Source organism: Phocoena sinus, chromosome 6 (assembly GCF_008692025.1).
Source record: "Phocoena sinus isolate mPhoSin1 chromosome 6, mPhoSin1.pri, whole genome shotgun sequence".
Classification (NCBI taxonomy): Eukaryota; Metazoa; Chordata; class Mammalia; order Artiodactyla; family Phocoenidae; genus Phocoena; species Phocoena sinus.
In genome coordinates, this window is record NC_045768.1 from 34,710,003 (window position 1) to 34,718,781 (window position 8,779).

General features: G+C 48.5%; 1 protein-coding gene across 1 annotated transcript in view; it reads right to left on the reverse strand.

Moving 5' to 3' along the window:
- The window catches only part of LOC116756087 (stimulated by retinoic acid gene 6 protein-like), a 55,147-nt gene extending 46,686 nt beyond the window's left edge, over positions 1–8,461 (reverse strand). The window contains exon 1 of the mRNA XM_032636335.1: positions 8,405–8,461. The gene's annotated coding sequence lies outside the window, so the exon portion shown is untranslated. The remainder of the gene's footprint in view (positions 1–8,404) is intronic.
- Positions 8,462–8,779: the final 318 nt, after the last annotated feature.

Here is an 8,779-nt window from a genome sequence, read left to right on the forward strand (position 1 = left end):
ATAAACTAGGAAACTAGCACCACTGGCTTCAAGATTCTCCTTGGAAAAAAGACAATTTGCTGGGAGAAGTGGCTGGAGACAAGTTCAAAACTGAACCCCACCCATGTGGCAGAACCGGGGCTAGCTGTCCACAAGGAATTCCTGCTCCCTCGCCATAAAGTGAAGCTGTTGCTGGCAAGGACCTGCCCAGCCAGGGGGCATACTCCCCAGCCCACCCAGGAGTCTAGGAATAAACACGGGATCAAGGCTACCAATGGGATGTGAGCAGAAGTGATGTGTGGTGCTTCTGGGCTAAGACAGTTAAGAAGCAAGTGTGTTTTTTCTACCCTCTCCTTCCCGCACCTGCTGGTTTAGGACTCAAAGGCCCTAAAGGAATGGGATGGGAAGGAGCCTGAGTCCCTGAATCACCATGTAGAGGAGGTTGTCCTCTACACCAACTGTCCATAAGCAAGAAATAAAGGTCTGTTGTAATAAGCCAGTGAGGTGCCAGCTTATTTGTTACAGCAGCTGGTGTTGCCCTAGCTAACACAGCACAGAATGTGGAGGACTTGTGAGTATCATATGGTCCAAGTTCTTGATTTTAAGGATGAGAAGACGGAGGCTTAAGGAAGGGAAGTACACTCAGAGGACTCGCCTGAGAAAGCCTGCCGTGTCCACAGAGCTGTGCCAAGGGTGTGAGCATCCATGCTGGTGCCATGCAGTTCTGTGCCCCAGAGCGCTGCTCATTGGGCCAAAGCTGAGTGCCTGACCCAAGGGCAGCCAGTCATAAACCATATCAATCCGCCATCTGTGATGGACATTCTGTCCAACAGGTCATCTCTTTCAGGAGTCTGACCTTGAGACACAGAACAAGAACTAAACACTCATCAGTGGGACCGAGAACCAAATAACACCCAGAGAGATGCAGGAAGCTAAGGAACGGTCAAGTCCTGATCAGGGCAGAGCATGACCCTTGCTGCTGAGAAGTGTGTTAAGGTTTCCCAGTTACTAGAATGGCCCATGGATTCTAAATGGCCAGCCTGCTCCCAAATGATCATCCCAAGCCGAATGGGAACTAGACCCCAGGTGTTCTCGTCTGTTGATTCACCGCATCCATCAGCTGCCAGGCCAGTTAGTGGCAAAATCACACTCCTATCACCCATGAGTTGTCTGTGGCTCCTCCCCTTCTCTCGCCTCATTCGTTCTGCCTCCTGGTGGCTCTTATCCATCCCTTGGATGTCAGAGGGCTCATTCCTCTTTTCCCTTCTGCCAGTCTGGAGGTGGTGCCCAGAATGGTGGAGCCACAACATGGAAAGAGCCTGGGTCCCTGAATCAACACTTGAGGAGACTAGGAATAGCCATTTGAGAGTTTACACAAATAAGGAATAATCTTCTTTTATGTAAGAGCCACTATATGCTTTGGAGTTTGTTTGTTAGAGCAGCTGGTCCTTATCCGAATCAATACAACTTCCTTTCCATTCACACTGCTACTGCTGCAGTTGCAGCCCTCACCACCTCCTGCCTGGACCAACACAAGTGCTCTCTAACAGGCCTGCAGCCCCCAGCCTCCATGCTTAGTGCAGACACGCATCTCCCTAAAGCACAGCTCAGACTTGCCAAACGTCCTCCATGGTCTGCTCTCCCAACCCTGGCTTTCCAAACCCTCCAAGAAGTTGCTTCAACCCTCTTTTCCAGCCTCATCTCCACTGGTTTCCATCTATATTTTTTTTAAAGTTGCTTATCCATCCCTAAACATGGCCTTTCATGTTACTCTGGCTCTTTAGGGAACAAGGAATAGAGATCCACTTGAGTTGCCTGGAGTTAGAGGGGTTTCCAATTCCTCCCCTGCAAGGGCTGGGGCCCAACCAGGGAAGGTGTTGGAGACTGAAGCCACTCTTGGGAAAGGTTCCTCCCCTCTGTGGCCAAGTGGTCTTTCTCTTGTCTCTCTCCTTTTTTGGCCTTTTTCTTCAATCTTTCCTCTCTCTGACTCAGCCCCTTTGCTTCCTTAGGGTTTCTGTTCTCTTGGGGTTTTAACTCACCACCATCCTGACTTTAGTTCATAGTATCCTTTCAACCTCTACCCCCAAAGTCCACTGGCTCCTTCCCAGGGTTCCCCAGTTCTAACTGCTAAGAGAAAAGATCTGCCCCAGTTCTTCTTTTTCCCGGGTGGTCACAGCCAGTCTATGCCTTCCTGTCTCTGGCTCAGTCCTACACCCCTCGTATAAGTTTGCTAGGACCCCCATAACAAAATACCATGTACTGGGTGGTTTAAACCAGAACTTTATTTTCTCACAGTTCCAGAAGCTGGAAGTCCAAAATCAAGGTGTCTGCAAGTGTGGTTTCTCCTGAGGCCTCTCCTTGGCTTACAGACGGCTGCCCTCTCGCTGTGTCCTCACGTGGTCTCTCCTCTGTGCACCTGCACCCTAGCATCTCTATGTCCTAATCTCTTCTTATAAGGACACCCGTCAGATTGCATCAGGCTGCCCCAATGGCCTTGTTGTAACTTAATTACCTCTTAAAGGCCCCGTCTCCCAATAAAGTCACATTCTAAGCTACTGGAGGTTAGGGCTTCAACATATGAATTTGGGAGGGGACACAATTCAGTCCATAACACCCCTGGTCTAATCAGCTCTGATGGAGTGGGAGGGGGTCCTGGAGGCAGAGAATAGGCAGCATAACCGACAATTCAGGCCATGTGTGTTTGCTCACCTTGGTCCCTTCACTCCTGCCTAGAAGGTGCCTCCCACCTGCTTATCACTATGGTTTTTCGTTCATTAAGTCCCACCTCAAGCATAATATCCTGATCGCCATGGTGTAATCTTACTTCTCTTCGCTTGGCCTACATCTCTTTTACGGCACATATTGAGGCCTTCTTTATTCGTCCATTTAGCACATATTTGTGGAGAAGCAGCCTGGGGCAGTGGTACAGAGTGTGGACTTTGGGGCCAACTCAACCACTTACCAGCTGTAATTTTGGCCACGTTATGTTGTTAACCCCTCTGATCTGAGACAAGCTACACTTCCTTCGTGACAGATGAGGTTGAAATGAGCTAATATAAAATGCTCAGGAGGGTGCCTGACACACAGCAAGCCCTCAACAAGCAGGAGCAATTAGAGGGCGCCTGCTCTCCACTGAGTGCCAACTGGAAAGTGGAGCAGACAGTCACATCCCAGTTAACTGTGCCCAGGTCCCAGTCCCCCTATTAGATCACGGTAGCCTGGAAGCCAGGACTAGGCCTGATTCGCCATGACGCCTGGGAGACAGGGGAGGCCCCACAAATGCTTGTTTTCAAAATTGAAAATGATGAAAGAAAAACGAAAAAGACAGAGAAATATGAGGATCAGTACAACATAACTCTCTTACTGGACACCTGCAAACAAAGAAACACGGTCAGTGTGTCTCCTCTGAAACCAGGCCCTCTCCTTCCCAGAAGAAGCAGTTCTCGGTACACCCATGCCGCATCATTCAGAGAAAAGAAGTGTAAAGCTCTCCTCCTTCAGGCACATGGAGATGCCATCTCTTCTGTGACTGCTCATCTGCCAGGTGCTTCCTGGCTCCACTGCCCAGGCTTCAAATGGATATTTTAAATTCTTGGATTCTCCTGGTTACTTCCGTCACAATTCTACAACTGCTCTCTTCACACCATTAAGGATGAGTCACTATTGAATTGCCACTGACTGCCCAGGGGAGTTAGGAAGACGGCCATGTTAAAGTGGGAGAAAAGCCAAGACTCTTGTTCTAAAATGCTTCAGTTCAGCACAGTTTCATTCACAGTAATAAGGAACCATTTCTAAGTGGCTACCATGCTCTAGACATGGCCTCTTTGAACCTGGAGACAACCCTGTGTAATCCATTTCAATTTCCCCCTCATGCTTTCTCATTTTACTGTCGAGTCTAAATGCAGAACTTGACATGTGTCTGTAGGACAGTTCAATATTTGATTTCTCTCTGCCATTCTAACCTCTGCAAGCCTTTTTGAATACCGCTTCTTCTATCCAATGTACATTAATTCCTTTTTGAAGTACTCGGGCATTTGAACACTTTCGCTGAGTTCATCCAGGTTATTGATAAAAACATTTAATAGAACAGAGCCCTAAGCACTCCGCTAGAGACCTCTTTCCGGGAGCCATGTAATGGTGCTGCAGTTGGCAGAACGTGAGGAAAGAGATGACTACACGAGAACCCAGGTTAGGAAGCCTTACTCTATTTAAGCCCTGTGTTTATCAGGGTCCAGGGTTCTGGAGACATGACACAAGGAAATTCAGCAGTGCATCACAAAGGCCATGCTTGTTTCCCGAGTGTTGGGAGCTTATCACAGGACAGCCTCTATTTATTCTATAGACATATGGCTTAATTATTTAATTTAGAAAAAAAGAACCAAAATATCTGGAAGATCTAGGGCAGGGCAATTTCTTCCTTAAGTAATATCAATGGGTATGACCCTTGACTAGGGACAATATTTCTCACTTTGAAAAAGAATGAAGCTATCCTATATTCCCATCCTGTCCCTCCTCTGTCACAAACAGGCCTGGCTCCCTCTGCTGGCAGAAGAAAGACAAATGCAAGACAAACTCCTCTGGGAGAATGTTCAGTGGCCTTTGTGACCTGGCCCCAATTTATCTTCCCAGACTAGACTCAGCTCTGGAGAAGTCCACAAGACATCTGACTGACCTCTCAGGTGCCACCCACCTCCCCTTCCCTGACCTCACCCATTCATTCAGGTCACAAAATTTACAAAGTACCTGTGTACTGAGAAGTATGGTAGTCCCTGAGGGTAGATGCCCTGGAGACACCGCTGTCTTCCCAGGTCAGCCAAGACCCTGGCTTAAGTACAGTGTCCTCCCTGGGGAGGGTTTCAGTGCTTTGCAGTTCATCACAGGCGGAGTGCAGAGAACGAGGGAAGCGATTACTGCAGCAATAGGCAGGCTGGACAAACTGCTGGGATGGGGCTGCCCGGGGACAGGGAGGCGCAGCAGATCAGATTCTGCAAAGGCCATTTCTGGCACTGGGAGGGGGACCCATTTTAACTGGAGGCCAACCACGCACAAGAAAAGGGGCCCTGGCCTGGGACACCCACCTGAAGGACTCTGATTTTGAGCGAGTCCCTTCCTACCCTGGGCTGCAGTCTCCCTCTCTGTAAAGTGAGGATGTCAGAGGTGGTCTCTAAAGACCCTTGCTCCCTACCTGACCCAGCTCAGATGTCACCTCTGTGAAGCCTACCCACATCTTCTCACAGACCCCACTGCTTCAGGTAGACTCACACCTCTGAGCATTCGGTGATTGTCTGTATGCATTTTTGTCCTCCCCCCAAACAAAGGGCACCTTATCCCAGCACTTTGGCTCATCTGAATTATTAAGAAATACTACAGTATATTGAACTAAGGAATGAGGAAGTCATATCTAGATCTGTAATCCCTGTATTGTCCACAAGGTGGCAGTCTGCACAGGTGGCTGCTATACCTACCTTGCATTTTGGTGGAAGCCCTGGGAAAAGATGCTGAAGGGAAGAACGGAGAAGTTGGAAGGACTCTCCTCAAAGACTTATCCTCTGGCTCCTCGAAGGGTATGTGCTGTCCCTCTCCCCTCCACCTTTAAAGTGTCAGTCTCAGACAACAATGCAGGCCCTGAGCTACAGGAGCCAAGCCTGGATATTCCACATTTCCAAGCTTCTCAAGCTGGCTGGGCAAGGCTGGTGATCTGGCCCTCACTGCCCTCTCCGGTCTCCTGTGCCTCTGCACCTCCCACCCCCATCCCCATGAGCTCTCTCCTCCCTGCTGACTATGCCTTGTTCTCTCTGGTCTTCATGCCTTTGGACATTCTGTGCTCTCTCTCCACTGTCCTTCCAGGCAGCACCTACTGGCTCTTCAAGACCCAGCTGAGTGTTGGAAGGATGTGGAGAACAGGGAACCCTCATACACTGTTAGTGGGCATGTAAATTGGTGGCAGCCACTTTGGAATACAGTATGGAGTTTTCTCAAAAAAACTAAACATAGAAGTACCGTATGACCCAGCAATTCCACTCCTGTGTATATATATCTAAAAAAAACAAAAACACTAATTCAAAAAGATACGTGCCACCCAGTGTTCACAGCAGCATTATTTACAATTGCCAAGATATGGAAGCAACCTAAGTGTCCATCAACAGATGAATGGATAAAGAAGATGTGGTATCTATACATACAATGGAATACTACTCAGCCATAAAAAAGAATGAAATCTTTGCAGCAACATGGATGGACTTGGAGGGTACTATGCTAAGGGAAATAAGTCGGGCAGAGAAAGACAAATACTGTATGATATCACTTATACGCACTTTTAAAAATACAATAAACTAGTGAATATAACAAAAAAGAGGTAGACACACAGATGTAGAGAACAAACTAGTGGTTACCAGTGGGGAGAGGGGAGGGGGCAGGGACAATACAGAGGTGGGAGAGTAAGAGGTACAAACTATTAGGTTTAAAATACACTACAAGAATATATTGTACAGGGATTTCCCTGGTGGTCCAGTGGTAAAGAATCCACCTTCCAATGCAGGGGATGTTGGTTTGATCCCTGGCCGGGGAACTAAGATCCCACGTGCTGCAGGGCAACTAAGCCCGCATGCCACAACTACTGAGCTCACACGCCTCAAAGAGAGAGCCCGTGCACCACAAATACAGAACCCACGTGCCCTGGAGCCGGTGCACCACAACTAGAGAGAGAAAACCTGCACGCCACAACTAGAGAGAAGCCCACGCCACAGTGAAAGATCCCACACGCCTCAGTGAAGACCCCTAGTGCCACAACTAAAACCCGACACAGCCAAAAAAGTAAAGAAAAGTAAATAAATAATGAAATTTTAAAAGAAGTCTATCTAAAAAAAGAAAAGAAAAAATAATATATTGTACAGCACAGGGAATATCGCAAACATTTTGTAAAAATTGTAAATGGAGTGTAACCTTTAAAAATTGTATTGGGTTGGCCAAAAATTCATTTGGGTTTTTCCGTAAGATATTATTAATATTAAATATTAACATTTTAAAAAAGACCCAGTTGAAGAAGCGTCTTTTCCAGAAAACCTCCTTGACTCCCTTTTCCCCCGAGCACTGTTCTGTAGTAGCGTTTATTGCACTGAAATTGCTTCCTATCTGCCTTGCCTTCTTTTAAGAGCCTGGCTTGCTCTTCTATCCCCGCCCCCTCTGTGCCCTGCACAGGCCTGGCGGGCAGGGGTTAGGCCCTCTGAGAGCTTGCTGAATGAAGAAGGAAGCAATGAATCTACGAATTAGGGATGAGCGGCAGTAAGATCAAGGGAGAAATTCCCCCTCCCCCACAGGGGAGTCATTTGAGAATAAGAAAAAAACTTTATTTTTCTGTTGACCCGGGTTCAGGGAGGGACAAAATGCTCCGTAGCACAATAAAGGCACATTATTACTTTGAAAGGAGCCGGGCCAAATGTTCATTAAAAGAGGCCAGCGCTTCCCTCACATGAGACTAGGCTGTGCTGCTTTCTAAGAATGAATGCTCCCTTTGGCAAGGTGACTCCTCTTTCAATTATTTATACAGAAACTGATGGCAGCTGTTTTACTCTCCTGGCAGAAAAGGTAAGTTCCAGGGGCTTCCTGCCTCTAACGGGAGACCTTACTCCATGTGTCACAGAACTGATGTTGGGATTCTGCCAGTTGCCAGGCGTGTCTAGTCGATTCAGGACCTGGAGAAGCAAGCACAGGTGGGTTCACTGTGATTGGAATATGGGCCCTGACTGCTGTAAGCCCCCACGTTGACTGTGGGCTACAGTGGCCCACTCTAGTAAATGATCACAGGTCCCTCTGGAGGGGGCTTAGATGAAGATTTCTAGCATCTCTACAGAGTTCTTCAAGGGGGCGTGGCCTCCTCTTCCAACAAGGGGCTCTGTGTCTAGATGAAGTCTGAACCTGGTTAAGAGACCATGGCTTGAGATTGGTTCAAGATGGCAGAGTAGAAGGACATGCGCTCACTCCCTCTTTCGAGAACACCGGAATCACAACTAACTGCTGAACAATCATTGACAGGAAGACACTGGAACTCACCAAGAAAGACACACCACATCCAAAGACAAAGGAGAAGCCGCAATGAGCTGGTAGGAGGGGCGCTATCACGATAAAATCAAACCCCATAACTGCTGGGTGGGTGACTCACAAACTGGAGAACACTTATACCACAGAAGTCCTCCCACTGGAGTGAAGGTTCTGAGCCCCACGTCAGGCTTCCGAACCTGGGGGCCCAGCAACGGGAGGAGGAATTCCTAGAGAATCAGACTTTGAAGGCTAGCGGGATTTGATTGCAGGACTTGGACAGGACTAGGGAAAAAGAGACTCCACTCCTGGAGGGCACACACAAAGTAGTGTGCGCATCGGGACCCAGGGGAAGGAGCAGTGACCCCACAGGAGACTGAACCAGACCTACCTGCTAGTGTAGGAGGGTCTCCTGCAGAGGCGGGGGGTGGCTGTGCCTCACCGTGAGGACAAGGACACTGGCAGCAGAAGTTCTGGGAAGTACTCCTTGGCATGAACCCTCCCAGAGTCTGCCATTAGCTGCACCAAAGAGCCCAGGTAGGCTCCAGTGTTGGGTCGCCTCAGGCCAAACAACCAACAGGGAGGGAACCCAGCCCCACCCGTCAGCAGACAAGCGGATTAAAGTTTTACTGAGCTCTGCCCACCAGAGCAACAGCCAGCTCTACCCACCACCAGTCCCTCCCATCAGGAAACTTGCACAAGCCTCTTAGATAGCCTCATCCACCAGAGGGCAGACAACAGAAGCAAGAAGAACTACAATCCTGCA